At 45.2% G+C, this 22,606-nt stretch overlaps 1 protein-coding gene across 2 annotated transcripts in view; it reads right to left on the reverse strand.

Moving 5' to 3' along the window:
* Positions 1-16,621, reverse strand: part of dab1a (DAB adaptor protein 1a) — a 132,043-nt gene extending 115,422 nt beyond the window's left edge. For both annotated transcript variants that reach the window (XM_029828344.1, XM_029828343.1), the window contains exon 1: positions 16,246-16,621. The gene's annotated coding sequence lies outside the window, so the exon portion shown is untranslated. The remainder of the gene's footprint in view (positions 1-16,245) is intronic.
* Positions 16,622-22,606: the final 5,985 nt, after the last annotated feature.

Genomic DNA, 22,606 nt, shown 5'->3' on the forward strand with positions numbered 1-22,606 from the left:
CGACACCTCATCCCTTCTGAGGCACCCTGCTGAATCATCCCACCCTTAAGAAAAGCATCAATGCCTGTTTAAAATGCACATGATTAAACATCCGCAAACAAACAACCATCATTTACGGAGCACTTAAACGCAGCAGAGGAGACCAAGCTTCAGATGATCCGGCCCTGTATTTGGATTTTCAGAGACCAGGTCATCTTGTGATGCATATTTCTTGTATTTTCATACAATTTATAATCAATTTCATCACACGTAAGAGTTGTTTTTCATCGCACCTTTAGTCCTCCAGACACGGTGGCGGCTACATCTACGTTTTATGTATCTGGGTGCTTGTTTATCAGGCCTGTATCTGGATGTACTCCACAACCTGATCATATCCAGACAGCAGTGTATTTTTCCTCAAAATGATGCTGTCGTTGGCTGCTCTCTTTCCATTAAGGCTGTGAATATTAATAGGCATCCTAGCTGGAACGCTGACAAGGAGAGGCCAATGCAATCGGCTAATGATACAGAGTTTGCTGCTTTCACAGAGTGACTGTGAAGGTGGAGCACCAGGGAGGAGTAAATGCCTGTTGGCTGGTGTTCAATTTCACTCATCATATGTAATCTCTTTCTCCATCTCTCTCACTCACTCACACACACACACACACACACACACACACACACACACAGTTTAATTGGACAGCACAACACTGAGCTAGGTGCCCACAATTGGGTCATAAATATGGAAATAATGTACAAGCATGCTGGCAAAGTTTGCACCAAAGGAAAATTGTCAAGAGTACAACTTTCTGTTTGCAGGAGAATCTATGTGCCATCCATGGGAGATGGAAAACGTACTTGTCTGTTTCCTGTAATGCGTTATCGCTCTTCATTGTGTCGACGTACACGAACCTTTATGACGTTGTCTTTAGCTTTAATGCTTACAGCAGATCTGAGTGTATCTGAGGAGCAATGTCACTCAATCTGGCTGTTAGATGTATTGTGTGTGCACGCAGAGTACGTGCACAGGTAATAGTCCTTGAGGTGTTACAGTGCGGGTATTGTGCATGCTCATACTGCCATGATTATACAGTACTTGTGATATGTGATGCGACCATGTCACCACAAAAGCAGGTTATACTGAGACTAGAAACTGTTCTGGGAACTTCATTAACATTATTCTGAAGAAAAACAAAGGTTTTTTGTTCTCTCTCTCTCCATCCCAGCATTTTCCATAACTATTTATTGCATTTTTAACCTTGATTTTTCCCTCTAGTTCTGTTTATTTTAATCACTGTTGAGGCTTGCCTGGAAAACAAAGATGCTTTTGATGTTCCTCATCTTGAGGGTGGTGGATTTTTAAAAAGAAGACGTGTTCAGAGCAAACGTGAGGTAAGAATTCATTTATTTATTCATTTTGCACCCCCGCACCCATCGTTCAAATTCAGTTCCAAGCTATTAAGTAACGGTTTACCTACATTTATTTATTTGAATCCAATCCATCTTTATGTCATTGATAATTGATGATTTATTACACAGAAAATTAATAAGGACATATTCTCTTCCAGATAAACCTATAGGGAAAAATCAGCCAGCAGTGTAACTCAAGGCTGAGAAGATGCTATAACCTTGACTAATATTTCAAGGTCAAGGTGAAACTCTATTGTGTTCCGTGTGTAAATCAAACGTACTTTGCTGATTGTTTTGTTATTCTCGATCACGCTACAGATCCGCCTCAGCTGGGAGGAAAAGCTCTTTGGAAATGGGAAATCCATACAAAGGAAGAAGGAAAAGTGGGGATGTTATTCAAACATACCGAAGGAGTGGCTTCAACCAGCCGCAGCAGAAATCGTAAAAAGGAAATTTTCTTTCAACCACTTTGTAGCAGCGGTAAAATCTTCATTTTCTTTAAAGGTGACGACGATTATGACGAGAAAGCCAGCTATGCTGCGAAAAGGATCGATAAATATGCTCACCATTATATCAATACCACATAAATCCTCCCACTTTAGTGGATACTCCAGTGAACGTGCGTTTTCTCAAATGGGTATTGGGAAAACTAGCATCTTTGCTAATGACAACAGGTATGACTCTAAAATATCGCAACAAGCCCACACACGTGTTCACACACTCTTGCTGTCTCATACAGTACAGCTTTCCGTTTGAGCCCCAGTGCACACAAACCATGGAAGGTCTTCTGGTAGTAGGGGAAGGTGCCAGAACACCTTCAGAGCACTGCTGAGGTACCCTTGAGCAAGGTTTCAAACCCACAAATGGTCATATAGGACCCTGCGATGAACTGGCCACTGATCCAGGGGAGGACCCTGCTGGATGGATGGATGGATGGATGGATGGATGGATGGATGGATGGATGGATGGATGGATGGATGGATGGATGGATGGATGGATGGATGGATGGATGATGGATGGATGGATGGATGGATGGATGGATGGATGGATGGATGGATGGATGGATGATGGATGGATAGAATCTCCATAAAACACACTTCCCTACCAGTTTTCTTCCATCCTGCCACTGCAAGCAGGAGAGAGAAGTTAAGAAGAGGGGGGGAATTCAGGATGAGGTGAGCTTTAGGTTGAAATGAGTGTGAGAAAGAGGGTATGAAGGATGAAGAGATGGTGGGAAGTCTAAAAGGAAGGATACAAAAGAGTTTACGCATTCCACTGGGTCTCATTAATTTAGACTAATCAGATAATATAGTGCTGAAGAAACACTTGTACCATATCCTTTATGCTGAAGTGTGTGTCTGTGTGTGTGTGTGTGTGTGTGTCAGTGACGAACTTCCCCTGAGCTACCAAAAACCTTGCAGGGGTATTTCCACAGCTTCCTGTGCTTTCAGTTGCCGGATGGAGGCCTGAGTTCATTTCTAACCAAGAGGCTTTTCCTATTGAGACAAAGTGAATCATGGTTGTTCTGTGTGTTTTGCCTGTGGATTGAACAAGACCGTCTGAATGACCCTTTGTTTGAACACGGCCCTTTCGCTCTTCACATCATCCGTCAAACGCAGCCTGTCCCCTTCCTGACCCCGAAGGCGTCAACATCCGAGAGCGACACGGGCAGAAAAGGGAGGAGGAAAAGATGGACAGGAGATCATCTAATGGAAGACAGAGGGAGAGAGAGGGAGACAAAACGGACCAGACTTCGTCCTCACACTGGTCCTTTCAGATTCCGGTTTCCAGGGTTGGATCCTTCAAAGAGCGCAGCTAACAGTCCTGATGTGGCCATGTTCCACCACGGAAGACCTGCACCACTAATACCTTTTCAACTGGAACAAGCCTGCTTCAACAAAAGCAGTCAAACACACACCAACACACACACACACACACACACACACACACACACACACACACACACACACACACACAGAGGCAACAGTAGCTGTAGCCTTTTATGGTGGAATGCTTGGCTCTATTTGTAGGGAGTAAGTCCCCTGCTGAGACAGACTTAGAATAAACCAATCCAGCCAGAGCAGGGGGACGCAGTATTTTTCATAGTAGATGAAACATTTATACTAATACCAGTTCGTTGAGAGGGCACATTTGGTAGATTGAAGGCTCTTTGCAAATGAGCCGAGCAAAAAAAAAAAAAAAAACAACAGAAAAAAAAACATGAAGGAAGTCAAGATGAATGGGGGTGGGTCTTTTAGTGAGCAAGCAGCAGACTGATTCATTAAAACCACTGGGGGATAACCCTTTCATTCTAGGCCAACACTTAGCCTGGTGAACACACACTATTGCCAAGGGACACACACATGAGATGCATGATTGAAATTCTGCACGTCTGCAAAAATTCTGATAAGCGAAAAAAAAATGCAGACACGCACACAAATTGGAAATAACAATATGACGAATTTATATCAAAAAATAAGGGGGGGGAAAAAGGGTTACCAAGTCATCGAAAGGACGTGGAAACATTCTCTAAACACGTGAAACACCTCTGTGATTAAAACCTACAACCCCGGTGCAGGTTAAGAGGGCATGAAATGGTTGAAAGATGACCCAATTAATAATAACACCCACACATGTGCAGTAAAATGTATGTTTAGCAGGCATGTAAGTGCTCAGAGCAGACCTTATTAATTCAGCTCATTTAGTCCCAGTCCAGCCATTAAAATAAGTCTGCCCCACAGCTCACGGTGCATCAGCACCACTCAACCCCCACTGCTTTGTCTATATTTGAGTCCCACACACACCCAGAGCATATCCACCATTTCTTTATGCAGTGATTATTTACAGGGCGTCTTTCTGTGCATATCTAAATGTAAGGTCAGGGGGCACAGACGGGCTTTTGCATTATTGTTGTGCAGAAATAAATCAGGAGGTGCCCTCAGGCGACACAATAGAGCCGCAGCCTAAAGTCACCAAACGCTGATTAATACACAACACACACACACGACCACCACACACACCTGCAGCCACAGCTCATTTAAGAGGGGAGGTCTGTGAACAAAAACAGGTAAAGGGAAACCACTGGCCCACGTGCACCAGGGGAAAAGGGTGTTTCTGCATGGGTGTCGCTTCAGTGAGTCAAACCAAAAACCTAAGACAGGAGATGGGGGCATGGGGGGTGGGGGGTGGGGGGTTAGGATTAGAAGAGTGCTCATCCCCCCTTTCTGGTCTTTCATTAACAAACCTCTGAGGTGTTTTTTAAAGGCTGTTGAAAATAAGCCGATTTCACCGCTCAAGAGGGCTCAACAGTGACACTTTACCAGGACTTGGTAACACACACACACACACACACACACACACACACACACACACACAGAACGGGATAAAAGAGAGATTTCCCTGTCAGTTATGATGCATTAAGATGAATCTGAATACAGAACCATTGACTGTCCATATAAAAATGTCAGAGGGGGGTTAAGAAAGATTCTGATGCAGTTGAATAAATGTCAATTTAATTAATGTGAAGTGAGCCAGGAGCGTGCCCTCCTAATCTATAGCTATCCATGAGCTTGAGTCAGATGGTAAACTGGGAACAGATGGATTAATACTGCATGTGGAGGGGCGATAAAAACAGGAGCAGAGCCTTGAGACCCCGATCGCCACACAGATAAACTAATAGCAAAGACAAGAAGTCATCGGAGAAGTCATAGATGTCTCCATCAGATCTGCCCCCTCCATCCACTGAGAAAGATGGTGATGATGATGAGGAGGAGGAGGAGGAGGAGGAGGAGGAGGAGGAGGAGGAGGAGGAGGAGGAGGAGGAGGAGGAAACAGAGTAAGGCTTGAAGTGAGGGTATGGTTGGAGAGAAAAGAGACACCTCAAGATGCTCAATGTGTGCAGCAGCACTCAGCCTGGGTAAATAAAACAGTCATAAATAAAAAGAGAAGGATGAACTAAAGTCCGACAGGCTAACAGGTCAGAATCACACCCTGACCTCAGCTTTTCTGGAAAATGGAAGAGACTTTGTCCTGTAGCGTAACAGATATGGATTTGTTTACTTAGGTTTTGTTTCCTTGTGAGTGCACAAAAGACTAATCCAGCAGCTGATTTTATTTCTTATGGTTCATCCTCAGAGGTTTGACCAGTGGTAGCGTCAAACAAAATAACAGGAGCAAATCTGGAGCCTGGAGGCCGTTGGGTGACCTTGCCTGACCTTGTAAACGCTGATTTAGCAGAATGCTTCAGCAGTTAAGTTATTCAACATAAACTTGAGATTTGAGACTCATTTAACACAAATGATGCCCCCCCCCCCCCCCCCCCCCCTCATCTGAACATCACTACATCTGCTTACTGCTCATATATTCTGTGAGTTTATTAAGAAAGAAAATGTCACAACTACAGAATAGGTGTGTTTTATTAACTCTTTGCTAATATTAACTGCCGACATCAATGCAAACTTTACCAGGCTGCATAACAAAAGAGGACAGATGACAAATACACACACACTGATGGCAGCTCACCACTCAGGCTCAGGATAGCTTCACAGGAACACCGTGGCTGATAATGCCAGCACTCACTGGGTCTTTAGTAATCAAACACAATTATCCTTGTCACAGTGTATTCAAACACATTGATTATCGCATTTCCATGAACACACACACACACACGCACGCACACACACACTCAGGCAGCTTACATTGGACTCCTTTTGATTTCCTTGCGGCAATGGTTATTTATACAGTAAATCCCCCCCATTCTCCCAAAATTCCAGTATGTTCCACTCCAACTGGCATTCACAGTATTTAGTACATTCTGCAGTCGGTCTGAAGTGTGGAAACGTGCACAATACCTGTGCAAATGTCATCAGCATCAACTCAGAAGCTCCATCATCTCAAGCAGGAGAGGCAAGCTGTGCAGGGTTTAGTGCTGCAGATAAAGCTGGCAGCACATTTCATTGGAGAAAGAAAGGCGGGGGGGTGGGGGTTGAATTAGATTAGATTACATTTATTACACTCTCCCCATCGGCGTCTCGCCCAGAGTGCATCTCGGACCAGGTGACATTTTGACAGCCTTAGCCTGGGGCTTGTTGTGCTACAGTTTGCCACAGCTTTGTGACCACACAGATGACATCTCTAACTGTGCTGCGAGAGCCAGTTACTGTTGCTCGAGTTTGTCAAGAGGCATGGAAGACACTTCGGAAGATGAGAGTCTGCCTGAAGAGCCACTGTCTGGTATTATAGCTGGAGGTGACAGGACTATTAAAATGCACACAGTCAGCAAGTGTGTGTGTGTGTGTGTGTGTGTGTGTGTGTGTGTGTTTCTTCTTGTAACAGATTTTAAATACTGCCATTCTCCGTGTCCTCCGTCCACGACGCCCTGTTGCAGAGCACACACTGTATAGGTCCCCATGTTTGCAGAGGGGGGACTCAGTTTAGGATTTGAGGCACTGAGACGCCCAATGAGCACCATCAGGCGAGAGGCAAGTCTAGGAGAGGCTTGGAAGTCATGCTGAGGGTCCCCGTTTGGCTGGGGGCCGGCCCTGGTTATCAAGGTGGGGCGAGTCTTTGACTGTATGACTGTTTAAGTCCCGTGAGGACAGAGAGTTGGAGGAGGAGTGTGAAGATGGGTGATACAAAGCATCACCATTGTTGTGAATGTAAACAAATGTGGCCAGACAGAGATGTAATGATGGAGAGAGGAAGAGAGGCAGATAGAAAGGGGGGGCACGTCCTTGCTGCAGGCAACATTTCCCTACAAAGGATCTCTGTAGGGTTCCTGTCCAGCACAAATCAACACTCCAAGGCTACTCAGAAACACACGCTGTGCATCAGCATGTGCACACACGCACACAAAATAAGCGCACGTGTGTAAAACCCATAAAAAAGAACCCAGGACAATATCCTCAGCCCTGCTCTCATTTTAGATGATGAAAGAAGAATCCATCATGCAATAATCACATTATTACCAGTATGTGAGCGTCGGCAACGTTAGCAGCACACTTTTAATTGCTTTATTTTATTATTCATTTTATTGACTTTCATGGTTAAAAAAATGTAGAAAATGTGGAATAACAGGCCAACTTCAATATCTTTGAGCCTGGGGATGAAAAAAGTGATACCCCTCAATTATTGTGCTGCAAAGCCTTCACAGCATCACATGCAAACATAAACGAGATACACACAGTTAAGAATAGAAACACACACCTTGGCACACAGGCACCCCCCCCCCCCCCCCCCCCCCCCCCCCAGCCCAGCCCAACAGAACTGGGTCAATCCACCAACTATTCTGCTGGGGGAGGGGAGGAGGTGCAGTTTTGCTGGAAAGGAAACAACAGAAATTGTTGCAGGAAGGAAGGAAGGAAGGAAGGAAAGAAGGAAGGAAGGATGGATGGATGGATGGATGGATGGATGGATGGATGGATGGATGGATGGATGGATGGATGGATGGGGTATTGCATGAGAGCGGTGAGAAGGGAGAGGGCAGAGAGGAGAAGGAGAGAAGGGAAGGAAGAAGGATGCTGTGCAGAGGACAGAGGTTTCATTAGTGAGATTGATTAAATGAATGGAGAAGCTAACGGCCTCTCTGCTCTTTAGCTAAATGCCATCTCTGGGCCTATCAACACCAACTACAACAACAACACATAAATTAGAAGGCGGGAGAGAGAGAGAGAGAGAGACAGAGAGCGAGGGGGGGGGGCGAACAGGAAGAAAGCATTATCATCATCTCAGATACACACTGCAGCGGGATCGCCAGCACCAGCAGCTGTGAGGCCATATTTGCTGTCTCCGCGAGAGAGGACTCCTGATTCCATATTCTTTCTCCCTCTCCCTCTCTCTCTGTCACACATACACACACACACACTCATACACACACACACACACACAAAATCACTAATGACATTCACCCATCCTGAGGGCTTCCTTCTAAAATGTTGTCTTTTACAAGAAAACTTAACAAGTGTGAAATTAGTAAGGTAATACCAAATAATTCTCTCTCTCTCACACACACACACACACACACACACAGAGTAACCAAACGTGAGACAGTGTGTAGCTCATATTGGGGTAGGAGCCCTAATTGAAAAAGTCTCTTCCCTCCAGGAGTTTGCAGCCGAGGAGCGACGGAGCACAATGAGGTAATTAAAAAGGACGGTGTGATGTGAAGGGATTTATCTCAGGATTGTCACAGACTGACTGATACGACTACATACACACATCATATTTTCCGCCCCATTAACCTTACGAGAAAAGACGCTGGGCACCGAGTCGCTATGGAGACTTCCACCATAGCCAGAGCTTTGTTAACAGTACATCAGCAGCCCTGAGACGTTCTGCTTTCAACAAATCAAATTTAAGGTTAAAAACTGTAATTGTGACTTTTCCTGCTGCGTTCTGAAAAACAAGGCAGGTGGAACACCCGTGCAGTCGTACAACCTAATTCAAAGGCTTTATTTTCTCCTATCATGCTGTGATTCTTTCTCCATTGTTGTGGACCCGCTGCTGTCTGACCCACTCCTTGACTGGTCCCTGCTGCAGCTGTCTGGTGATGCAAGTGTTCCACTATTCCTGCAACAGTTCCAAACCTCTTCAAACACAGCACCGTCATCGTTAATCCTCCTCTGGTGACTTTAGTTTGTCTTTACCAGCTTTTTATCTTGCCTAAGAGGAGCGATTTACCCATGTCTTTGTTGTGTTATATCAGAACTCTGTCCATGAGGGGTGCTACCATCCGGCAGTCTGTCTGCATGGTAAATATCGGGCAATCTATGTCGCCCTTCCAGTTTTGCTCATATCAGTTCCTCTGAATGTGACTTCCTGTGGTTTACCACTGTGCACCCTGCCCTACAAAACAGTCTTTTTTCGTTTTTCTCCATTGACTTCTTATTTAAACTTTTTCTTCAGTTGTGTGCCGGGTGTCTGCTAATTTAAAACACTGAACGAATACAATGACTCAGAACCCACTGAGCAAAAAAAACAGCAGCATAATATTTTATTTATGATTATACCTATATAAAAAACAGGATTGCCACACGTCATTGCGATGAGTTAATGTCTCACCTGCTTTGGAAGTTGGAACATTGGGAAGTTGATAAGTTTGTTGGGACTGTTGTGTAAAAAGATCTCTAATTGTTTTAAACTTAGTCCGCTCGCCATTACACTGTTTGGATGATTGTAACAGACAGATTGTGAAGCAAACTTGGGAATCGCTAGAACACTTCCACCATTTCCTCTCACCCTCGAGCCGTGGGCAGCCAGCTCCGTGTGACGCGCTTGTGTTGTGTCTGCGCTCAGCAACGACGGTGTAGCTGACACACTTCTCGTCCAATAAATGCATGCGTGCACACCGGCTGCGGATCCGTGGCGCTCCGACTCCGCCAACTTCTGTTTGTCCAGTGCAGCGCCGTGCAATTGTCTATCAATTCTCCATTTTGTGGAAGTAACTGAATTACGGCTAACAGAGGCACACAAATCCAAATAAAAACAAAGTGTATCCTTCAGGTCCTCTATATCTGCCGTCTTTTGTGGCTCGTTTGTACAAATGTTGTAATATCAATAGTTATATTCAACAAGGGGAATATCGGTGATACCATAGTGGAGCAGCTCTACCAGAAAGCACCGTTCAGTTACAATCCTGGACTTCTGCTGTGCAGCAGAGGCTGTCAGAGTTTGTGAGACTGACTGTTGTTAAAAGTTTGTTGGGTAAAGTTTGTTGTTGGTTTGTTGTTGTTTGGTGGGCTGACTCTTATTGTGCTCTGTTTCCATACATGTAGGTGGCAAAAGTCCAAAACTCAATCCCCAACTTTTGAGAAGTTGTAAAGTTTAACTCCTGAATAAAACATGTAATTCTTCCCAGTACTGTAGATGTGACATTGAATCCTCCCAAGTCTGGAGCATTCCTGACCACTAACAAGTCATCAGACGACAATCGTCAGTGTTGCTGTTCTGGCCCTCTCACCATTTTCTCTCAAATATGCATTTACAAAAATAGTCTGTTGCATAAGGCAATAAATGCCAGAGACTTTCTGAATATCATTGTCTCTTGGTAATAAACAAAAAAAAAAAAAAGAATTACAATTGTGAATCTTCTGGGTGGAATGTAAGAAAGAAATTAGAATAATTGAGACCAAAACATGTTTGGGGTCAATTTGTCAAAGCCATCTTCTCCTTCCCTCTTCTCCTCTGCTCACTTAGTCAGGATGGAGCGCAGTATCTATTAATCCTGGAATGAGATGCACATGAGATTAAAAACCCCTCCCAGAGGAGGGGACTGCCTGAGGAAGGCTATCTGATGTCAGCGTTCAACAGAGAACCACCCCTCAGGAAGAAAAGGGGGAAGAAAGTGTGGGAGCAGATGCGGCTGAGCGAGAGGTGCAGAGTGTAGAACTGTTGAGGGAAAGGATTGAGCATTGATTGCAGCAGTAGAAAAATGTTTTGATTTATCTTGGACACAGGACGGGACCTTCGCTATCACTGCACGGCAGAAAAATTCAGTCCAAGTAAAATAATATCCTCAATCTGTCCTCTGTACAGCCAAAGATAGGAGGCAGGGAGGGCGCGCGAGAGAGAATGAGAACGCGATGGAAATTGGGAGCAGGGGGAGTCAAGGAGAGGATGATGCAGCCGCGCCTGTTGACAAGAGAAAAATACATCTTTTACTGAGAAATAAAGCTTTGCCTCGCTCACTGCTGAATTTCCTCTGACACGGCAACTCATCCAGGGTTGGCTCATGCACACCATGGGGGGGTGGAGGGGATGGAGGGGGTGGAGGGGGTGGAGGGGAGGAGAGCGTGAATGGAAGAGGCTTAAAAAACCAAACTGTGAAACTGCAATCGTATGCATTCAGCAGTAAAAGACCGGATACACGTTTATTGCAATGGAGCACATTCATAGTGTGTGTGTGTGTGTGTGTGTGTGTGTGTGTGTGTGTGTGTGTGTGTGTGTGTGTGTGTGTGTGCGTGTGTGTGTGTGTGTGTGTGTGTGTGTGTGTGTTTCCTCTCAAATCCCAGCGAATCAGCGGCAGCACTATTCAATCAGATTTAACAAGATCGGCCGTGGTATCGAACAACTGAACCATGTTGAAATGTCAAAAATATTGTCGCTGAAATGGGACCCGCCATATTTGAAAACTTAACCAAGTCACGGGGACGGTTAGTTTGCTCCAACAAGAACAATAAAGATAACGTTGTTTCAGCTAAAGAAAGACATAACATTAGTCTACAGAAACACCTGCCAAGAAAAAGATTATCCCATCACCCCCTGAAAAGGGCTTACAATTAATTACACATATTATAATAAATGCCCCCTTGTATGTCACTGCTGTCACTGAAATATAGTAGCTACAACATTCTGAACACTGGTTCTATGGTGCTCATTAATAAAAGCCCACTTAAGCTGTTAAGTAAGATTGTGGGTAGTATAGATAGTGGGTGGTTTTATCTTAAGATTAGTAAATGCGTGCGTGTGTGTGTGTGTGTGTGTGCGTGTGTGTGTGTGTGTGTACAGGGACAAGGTGTGATCCACCTGTGGGTGGTCTCATACCTGCTAAATTCAGAGAGTTGGTCCAGAACTGGGAGAGTCGCATCTACACAACCAGATTCCAGTCATGGGTGTCCCATGAGGGACCGGGAGAAGAAAGAGACACCCCCATCTACAGTTCTGCTGCTGAACAGCAGGAGGTCCGGAGGTGTGCCATTATAAGTCAATTTTTAAGCGTTGATCGACACTAAAATCAGCATGAAGAGTTTTTGTCAGTTTTTTTAAAGGGGAACGCTGGGGACACGCAGAGCTCCTTAGAGAGAGGCAGAGATAAGAGTCAAGTGCTGCTCCTTTGGAGGTTCTGCCTCTGTTGACATCACTCTTCTGAATGCAGAGACGTGCTGTGGGTGGGGTGGGAGAGACCTTTGATGCAGCCGGTGGATCCTGCAGTGGTGGCAAAGCACGTTCAGTTTGCCTGCTTTTGTTCGCAGAGAAGGTTTGTAATGTAGTGGGTGATCTCCTTGAGCCCTTCCTACACAGATGCTGAATGAAAGACAGCCCACTAGAGCCTTTAACCCCCCCACACACACACCACCACCAACACCACCACTTTCCTACAGCTGAAATTCAGTGGTCTCGTGTTGTTTCTGGTTCTCAGCTGTGAACCGGTGTTTCCATTTCCGTGTCCTCACGCTGGTGCGTGATGGAACGCGTCCTCAGAGAAGGTAAATCATCTTGATTTGACATGACAGGCCCTGTTGAATACAGTGTAACACTGATCCATAATAATCTGCCTTCTGGTCAGGCATTCAATGAAATATAATTCAGCAGTTTATAAATGACATTATCCCTGTTAAACCTGTCACAGGCGATAAGTGAGAAGTCCACAAATATGCATCAGCACAATCAAACACCCCCAAGGGCGTGCGCTTGATAAAAAAAAAAAAAGATTTGGGCTCAGGAGAGCAGTGCTGCAGCACCACCATCCCATCATTAACCAGCCACTGTTACAATTAGCATCCTCCTCCGTTTGATTTGCTGGAAGGTTCCACGGGGTTGAAACCTGCCAGCTGGAGACCTGCTGAGGCTCTGATGAAGGTCTGTGTCTTTGGTAAACAATAGCAGACGTTCATCCAGACTATTGGAGAACGAACAGACATCTGAGTGGAATAGATCACGTCGCCGTGTGCTTTGACTATGCAGCTACAGCGGCGCACCGGGAAAGAAAAAAATGTGCTCTGTCAATTCCAACAATAATGATTGCTAATGATTTCAGACGTTGCAGACCCTTCCTCTTTTAATAGTGATTTAAAACAGAAAAAAAGCCTCTTATGTCTCTCCGTGCGTCCCAGCCCTGGTTAGATAAGCTGCACTCAGACACCTGCCGCTCATTAACCGCAACAGAAAATGGTGACTGCTTCATTTAGAAAATGACGACGTGAAATAAAAATGGACAGAGGGGGAAACACCTCGGGGAAGAGGGCAGAGGAGCAGATGTCTGGTTTCCAAAGTGCTTTTACAGCGATGGCAGGAGATCCGCCACAACTGTCATGTTGGGACAAAGACACCTGTCAAGTACACAACATTAAAACTCCAAAATCGACGATTACACGCATGCTCCCTCTGATGCGTCGATTAACAAACAGTTGATGAGCAAACCCCTTAAAGGAAGCAGAATGAGGCAGCCTGCTTCAGTTTATTACAATGCAAAACACAGATGCTCTCAAACCGCTTTGAATTGTTATTTCTGAATCATTTTCCTTTATCAGTCCTGTTGTGATGCATGTTATTGTGAAGAGAACAGCGCTGGTACAATTCAAACCAATAGTTCTACACAATTTATATAACCACGTACATCCATAATAAAATCTGAATCCAAGCACTGTGCCCTCCCCCATCTCAACACTTTCATTCAGAACTCCCGACATGCGACAGAGGAAGTGAGGAGCGCCGTCCTGTCCAGGCAGTAGTGTGAGAGACAACGATTGTGTCGAGTAAATGCGATTACCTGGGGGTCACTCTCCAGAGGCAAACGCCACGGAGTTATTGCCCTCTCAGAATTCCCAAACTAATATCCCATCCTGCCACTAACTTAAATCAGGCTCCTTAACAAGTGATATGATGCTGCCGCACGAGCTGTGTGAGGGAAGCGCGTGAACACACCCACACGGGCGCTGCGCGCTTCAGCCGCCCAGGCTTGAGCCCAGCCGTCAGCGTCGGGCGGCCCTGGGGGGAAGCGAATCATTCGCTTCATCTGACGTGGAGAGGAAGCCTATTGGCCAAATTAGATTCCTCTGTTTCCTGGTGCAGTTAAGCATCAGCGCTGCAATGTGACTCGCGGTGACCTTGGCCTATCACAGGGCCGGTTTGGGAGGCTTTTAATCAGACCTGGAGGACACGGGGTGTATTATGGCATTACTCAGCCTTTATCTAGCAGGGCACAGAATTGGCTTTCTCTGTGCGTCCGTCACCTGTTCACTTCGTTCTCTCTCAGCGTGTCCTTTACCACATTTAGGTAACACAATCCCAACGTCTGACCTTTGTTTATCCGATCCAACTGTGGCCGTAACATCTCCCGGTGATCCAAAACAGCCCAATATGACCCGTTTTTTTGCTAACCTGATGCATTTTTGTACTCGACAGAGACGAGAGCTCGACAGGTAATCCAGCGTGACCGCATTTCAAACATTGACTGAACCCTGCAAACACTGACCCTCATTCCAGAGCTCCTGCAATCAGTTGTGAGGGATGAGATGGAGCCGAGATGGAGATAAATGAGCTTTCATTACGACCATGATTGTACCCAGCAGCACGGGAGGAAGCAATGCTCTCTGTCCATCATTTAACATATCCAAGGGTTCTTAACACACAAAGGACACCAAAGGACATAGTAGATCCTGCAGATAAACACTAAACATGCATTTATGAAGCCTGCAATTACATTAACATTTGCAGTATAGAACATGTACATTTATATTGCTCCTTTATAGGCATGCTCACCTGTTTAAACCCATATTTATATGCTGAAAATAAGAAACAGTATGTAATGTATTTAATGGAATTCTCTTTCAGGATATATTAAGGAAAAAGCAGGCTTTCACTCCCACAGGGGGAAACATTTATCCATAAGGTTCTACACAGACATGTCGCATTTAAAATGAGTAGGACACAACCCTGATGTTTTTAGGTACGTTTGAGCCATTCGATTATCAAACTAGATTTATGTTCCAAGATATAAAAAGCTGGTCTCACTGTTAGCAGACAGAGTAGGGAGAATGTAATTGGATTTTCCCCCTCTTGGTTTAACAGATGACGTTCTGCTGTGCAGAGGATTGAAAGTTATGAGATCTACGCAGTACCTGTATACCCATTCAGGGCTACTTGTTGTACACAGAAAATGCAGTATGGCAAACAGTGTAATATTAAAACTGCCACTATGATACAGTAGACCTTTGTTATTTTCAAACAAACTAATATTGCAGCTCATATCCACTCAATTATGGTGCCAATATTCAAAGTCAATATTCAGCCCGGCGGCCATACGAGCAGAATTTCAACGACTTCAGACCTGAGCAGCTTCCAAATGTGGGTGTCATGAATAAGTGCGTGCCTGTTGCTGAGTCATGAATGATGCAGAACGGATCTGAGGCTGATGAACAGGGAGTTGCATCGTGACGTGATGGCAAAAGGAAAATCGAGTGGCAGAGAAAGATGAGCCTGAATGAACCCCTGACTCGCTCCTGCTCTTCCATCTGTGTGTGTGTGTGTGTGTGTGTGTGTGTGTGTGTGTGTGTGTGTGTGTGTGTGTGTGTGAACATGTACTCATCTATAACACAGAACAAAGAGGTCTGATATGGCTTATTTACTTTCTAGAATAAAATGGCCCTTAAGTGGACTGTTTCAGCAAAGTGCATCAACATATTTTGGTATAAAGATGCCACCAACTGGGACCAACCAAGGGCATTATAAACCAGGCATACGCACTAATGCAGTGATTAATATCTTCATATATTGCATGACAGAAAGCAGTGAAAGCGCACGTCTCTCTTAAAGCCTGACGCAGTCCACAGCTCAAAGTAACACACATAAGTGGTCAAATGGACACGAGATGTCTGTGACGCCCACAACAAGCTACCTGGCCCCACATGCATCTACTGCCTGTCTCCTCTTATGTCATCTTCCATATTCTTCGTACGGTCGCCTCTCTTCACGTGCACGTGCCTCATCTTCTACATTCAAAGTAGTTACAACATGTATCTGTCTGTCTGTGCATAAGGTAAATTTCCTACAGCGGCATGCACAGCCTGCGACCATCAATCCAGCCCACAGCAGATGCTTCCACACTCTTACTTCCACGTCCCTTTAAGTGCCGACACACACCTGATGGATCCTGTTCTCTTCCCTCTTCCAGATTTCCTCCGCCTCGCTGATGACTGCCAGCCCACTGCTGTGCCTCCTCCAGTCTTCCTCTTCCTCTCTTTTTACTCTGTCTCTCTCTTTGCCATTCTGTGATTCAGTCAGAAAAACAGAGAGAATTCTTGCGGGGGACGGGAAATCCTCAGCTTCAGACGGAGAGGCGCACAGACAGGAGCTCAACTGCAGATGAAGCACACCGGAGCTCCTGGCTGAATGACCTGTGGAAGAGTTGCAGGGAGGCTAATGTAGCGAGGCTAGGCAGCAGCACAACAGCCCACAGACAGCCAGAGCTCAGAGTTACCAGCTCAGAGCTCACCGCAGCAAAGCTCAGAGTCAGCAACCTACCCCCCACCCACACGCCCACATCTCTTCTGCTCTTGTTCTGCCTTCACACCCTCCTCTCCTCACTCACAGTTACCGCATTCCACCTAATAGCAGAATCCTCCCATCTGCTCCGTTCTGTTGGGAAGATTTCTGTTGGAAATCTATTACCATTAACTGGTGTGGCTGAATAAACACCAAGTGTTGCATTAAAATAAGTCCCTGAAATGCACTTTTCTTTTGGCATCGCCGCAGAACTGGTGTTTCTACATGTTTTAACCAGAACCAACCCAATACTACAGAATCGGGCTTGTATCAACAGGCTAGAAACATCAGTCAGCAGATCTGTTTTGGCTCCTGTTTGAGCTGCAATCACGAGCCACCGGGAACAAGAAGACATGTTCTTATCCTTCCTTCTACGACTTTTCCTTCCGTCAGGTCTTTTGAGACTGGCCAGCATGATCTCATATAGCTTCATTTTACACCAATGATAAGTTTGAACAGAGTATTTAAATTCCAGAAGCATGTCCATTGTATGTGCACTTTAATTCTCGTGTTACACCTCATGGCTCCAGCAAGGTGATTAACTTTAATGCGGCTTTGCGGGTTATAATTTTGGAAGTGTATTTTAATGGCTTATTTCATGGTTTACTGTACTTGCATTACATTTTCAAAAATGCAAGGATTAGGTTCTGTAAAGTCCCTCAAACGGCCCTTAGTTCACAGAGTGGGATGGTCAGAGATCCATTCCCAGGGAACTCCATTCCAGATGCTTTTGTGCCCAACCAAGGACACATTTAATTTGATTTATTCTTCAGCATTGCATTTGAAGTATCTAAACAGAATTTAGGCAGAAGGAAACATGAATCTCAAAGGATCTGTGACAAAGTAATGTCGCAAACATTCCTAATGTGGGTCAAAGGACCCTTTAACTATGCAGACCACATCAGTGCAAACCATGACAGCGGGGAGGGGAGAAATGGAAGAGGGTCTGTGCCACTGAAATTAATTCACAAATCCAGTTGTTGCCACCCTCACCGCCATCATTTATCATTTAATATATTCATCCTCTCCAAACCTATAATGCCCTGACAAAGATGGGCTTATTCAGCCCTCCTTAACACATAGATTAGCCACAGACAGACTACACACACACACACACACACACACACACACACACATCAGGGAAGGTAGAGATGAGCACATAAACAGTGGGAGGGGAAGTAAAGAGGAGAGTTGCCCACTGGGAAGGAGAGAAATGCAGAGAATTTATGACTGCAGCAGCAGTATCAGACTAGACAGAAATGATTAACACGCAGCCTTCCAGCTGATGGGATTACATTAGGAGTTCCCTCAGTTAATAGAAAAATAAATGTTCCCTTGATTTAAATTGATGATTAAACCTCTAACAGAAGCAACGGAAAGTCCTCGGGTCTCTTTGAGTCTGTTCTTCAGGCTTCCAGAACATATTTAATGTGAGATGAACAAAATCCTGCAGCCCTCCTCCCTCCTCTCAACATCCCTCACTCTCATCGGAACAAGGACGTTTGCATCACCGCTAAAAAAAAGAAAGAAAGAGTCATCTCCATCTCTCCTCGTGGCTGTTGCTATGACCACAGCAATAAACCTCATTGTGCTGCTGCTCTCTATCCAGAGTGCCTGAATAGCTTGAACTTCTACCCACTGTGTCCTCCTCACCAGCATCATTTTTCATTAAAAAGCAAGGAGCCTTCCCACAAATCCATACACAAAGAAGGGTAATGGAACCTCATTACATCTGGGAAATCAGTTTCGTCCGGAACGCCGTATCCATCTACTGCCTGGTGATGCCATTGTTGTCAGGAGGCCGTCATTGACAGCAGTCACGTGTGGCCAAAGGGTCGGACGGATAAACGACTGTTAACTATCGTTTGGGAAAGGAGGGAAGGATGTGGAACTCTGCTTCATCTCCCAGATACTTTTGAAAGAGTATTGAGTGTCAGCAGAACTGAGGGGAGGTACTAATGTGGAAACAGGCCATAACTGATGTATATTTATGAAGGTGAGTGAGTGAAACAGATCATTTAACAGGCACAGCTGGAGCTCAAAGGGGTAAATGTTGGTGTTGGTTCCATTTCTGCTGATAGAGGATCACATAGAGTCATTAATATATGAAAATGAATAAATCGAGTCACTTTTCTTTGTGGCACATATTTCTGCTGAAAGATATTTATACTTTTTTCTCTTGCAAATTAATACAGTTCTGTGCGTTCCCCTCTTATGATTGGTACCATTTATGAGGACTAGTGTGATTCCAGAGACTAATTTAAATTTGCATTTTTTTCAAAGAGTTGGAAGCCAACCCGGAGGTCATGTGTGGAAATTTAATTTGTCTTTCTAGCAAGATATCACAAGTGGTCTATTATGAAACATGGGCCGTGCTTCACCCAGTTCATAAACCTTAAGTTTTGGTTTTATGTATTAGACTGACAGGGTTTGCTCGATGGAGCTGGTGGAGTCCCGGTTAGTGTTGTATCCAGGCTGTTGCCAAATTGGAGCTTAATATTAATTTGCTATTACTTCTCCCATGGAGGTCAAGTGGCATTTGTTTGTCCGATAGCAAAATAGAAAGCTATGAATGTATGTTAATGAAATTTCCAGGAAATATTGATACTAGACCAAAGAGGAGCTTGTTATATTTTTGGCCAAAGGGCTTTAATAATGAAGCGACCTGCTATGTTGTGTAACCTTGTATGTAGAGCTTGGCGGAGGTTTGCTTTTTTCCCTAGTTCATGTAGTATCGTGTCAATAAGATTGTATCTCGGTGTTTTACAGATACCCCGAGCCTTGAGCAAGGCAGCAAGCAACAGTGGCAGGAAAAAGACTTTTCATATAGGACCAAGCTGTCAGTTCCAGGATCATGTGGGAGATCCTGCTGCTCATGGCCAGAGAGGTCGGGAGGAGATGGGGAGACAGGAGGAAGAGCAGAAGAGACACAGACATTACTGAGAGGAGAGGAGAGGAGAGGAGAGGAGAGGAGAGGAGAGGAGAGGAGAGGAGAGGAGAGGGGAGGGGAGGGGAGGGGAGGGGAGGGGAGGGGAGGGGAGAGGAGAGGAGAGGAGAGGAGAGGAGAGGGGAGGGGAGGGGAGGGGAGGGGAGGGGAGGGGAGGGAGAGGAGAGGAGAGGAGAGGAGAGGAGAGGAGAGGAGAGGAGAGGAGAGGAGGGGAGGGGAGGGGAGAGGAGAGGAGAGGAGAGGAGAGGAGAGGAGAGGAGAGGAGAGGAGAGGGGAGGGGAGGGGAGGGGAGAGGGGAGGGCAACATCTTCCCACTATAACTGTGCGCTGTAATAACCATTAAACTTGGTCAGGATTTCCATACATACATGAGAGAATTCACAACATAGATGTTTTCACTTTTCTTCACTTCAGTTATGTGGGAGTGCATCATTGTCCACAACAACGTGGGCCCAGTCATGAACGTCTCTATGATGATGTCCTGCAGAGCGACGTCAGCGCCGCAGCTCCGCTCTGGAGGCGTCCACAGGCTGAACTCAGCAGCCATTTACAGAACATCACACACAGCTGTGTATGGAGCAGGGCAGTATTATGCACACCCGTCCTTTTAAATAACTTTACTGCAGCATATTCCAACTACACTTGCCCCCTACTTTAATTTCCTTACTGCGTGCCCCCCCTCCCCGCTGTGCTACCTCCCAACCTTCCACAGACAGCTTATACAGCAGCTATCTATGTGGCTAATCAAAAATCACATGTGCACTCCTGGGCACCTCCTTTTTCCATTAGCTGGTTGCTCTTGGATGAATAAAACATATCTGCTGATATTGCTGCAGTCTACAGATTAGAGCACACACATGCGTACCTGCACACACACACACACACACCTACAGTGTATTGCAAAAATCACATTTATGGCAAAACATGAGAAACCAATTCCAATCTGTCACAGCCACCTTTAGGTCAGAGATAATCATATAATGTAATTGGTACACACTCTGGAATGTATTAGTGTTTGATTTGGGCCCTTTAAAAGTCTCTTATTCTTATTCTCTGGTGACCGACATGCTGGATCTATGGCAAAGCATATAAATCTGCACATTTTTTTCCCCTGGAAAGAGACAGAGCACTGTCTCGCTGTTGCTTTAACAATAAGCCCACTTCAAAAGATGCTTCCGTGCTGTCGTGAGGTTTAATGAGTTCAACTGTGAGTTAAGGTCAGCAAGCTAGCAGCTAAAATGACTGAGCCTCTTGCCAACACAGCTGACAACTTGTTATATGCAAGCACGATAATGTGCTTGAGGAACTTGGCTAATAATCACAAAGTTGCTCAAATGAGGTTGTTTTTGCACCGAACGAATGGCTTCGGGAGCCAAAAGAGGCAGCAGACAAACCGACGGAGACGAGATTTCAAGAAAACCCGCACTTATTGTGAAAAACGACCAACAGTAGATTCCGCGAAGGCGGCGAAGGTATTTGCCAGTGATATATGTCTGTGTTTTGAAATGCTATGTGCGGCAAATTTAAGTACCTCGCAGCAGTAACTCCCTGAAAGACCATCTCTCTGTTTCCCTCAGTGTAATCTCCTTTTTCCTCCCCCTGCTCCTTCTCCTCCTCCCTGTGCCTCCTGCGACATCTGGGTGTCATTAATCTGATGGCAGTGGAGTGGTACCCATTACAGTCACCATCCTAAATCAATGACTGATACATGCGGGTGTCCATGCGTGCGTGCGTGTGTGTGTGTGTGTGTGTGTGTGTGTGTGTGTGTGTGTACCACTAAATGTTGCAGTGAGGAATAATGTGACGTTCCATCTCCCCCACTTTTAACTGTCTTTTGATTCCTCTGCCCGCGTTGCTGATGATCTGGCGCCGTGGGGGGGGGGGGGGGCTAATGAGTTGACGTGGCGCCATGAATATGGGGAGAAGAACCATTTGCGCGCACATGCATACACACACAAACGACGCAGCCTGTTTGTTTTTAAGAGGGAACACTGTGATAAATCACAAAGCTAGCTGAAAGTAAATATTTGCCTTTGTTAATTGGAGTCATTAATGGCAGAGATATGAGTGGGGGTGTGGAGGGAGGAGAGAGTGTCTCTTTAAATATACACCACTGATCAGCTATCTAATTGGAGCTTTGTAATGCACGTACATACGCACACGCTCTGCGTATTTGCGCGGTGAGCTTTGAGAAAAGAATGATTAATTCCTTTCTGAGACACATGTGCACACTTAGGGAAGACCCCCCCCCCCCATTTCCAAAGAAGCTTTCAAATAAATTGAGTTTGGGTTTAAGGTCCTGTTTATATTAATGAGCACGCTGGCGGTTGAGTTACACCCATGGCTCTGGGTTATTACCCGCTTGATAATGAACGCCAGCTTGACCAGCAACAGTTGATGGAGCTGCCTGACCAGGCCAATAAAGCTGGGACTCTCCAGCGTTGCACACAAGCAGATTAAACTCCGTACAACAGGGAAGTACGGCCAGAAAGCAACTGTAGGATCAAAATGTGGCCGACCTGATGGCTAAAAGGACAATGACATCGAGACCTTTGGTAAATAGCATTAGCGAATAATTACGAGCATTTGTTTTAACCTTCCTGGAATGGAAGGTTTGGAGATATAGCTCCACCCTGAGTGCCTGGAGGTTCCAGCTATTCCAGAAGTAAACTGTTCAACACTGAGGTGTTTAAGTGATAGAAGATAACTAATATAAAGAACAGCAGTCATTTGAGTGATAACAGGGTGTAAAATTGGTTTGGATGCTTAAATCAGCGTCACTGAGAGAGGTTAATTCCATGATGTAACCAGAATGCTGGAGGAGTAAATATCATAAATTAGTACGTTTAAATAAACAGCTACTCTGAATGTTAGTGTTGATCAGCCATCAGGTCTTTGTTGGCACAAAGACCTGATGGCTGGCTCATTTATGGGGCATAAATGACTCTAAAAGCATCTCTTTTCAGCATCTTATTGAAGCCGCTGGCTACCATAAAACAACCCTTTTATTTC

The sequence above is a fragment of the Takifugu rubripes genome, chromosome 20 (genome assembly GCF_901000725.2).
Source record: "Takifugu rubripes chromosome 20, fTakRub1.2, whole genome shotgun sequence".
Lineage (NCBI taxonomy): Eukaryota > Metazoa > Chordata > Actinopteri > Tetraodontiformes > Tetraodontidae > Takifugu > Takifugu rubripes.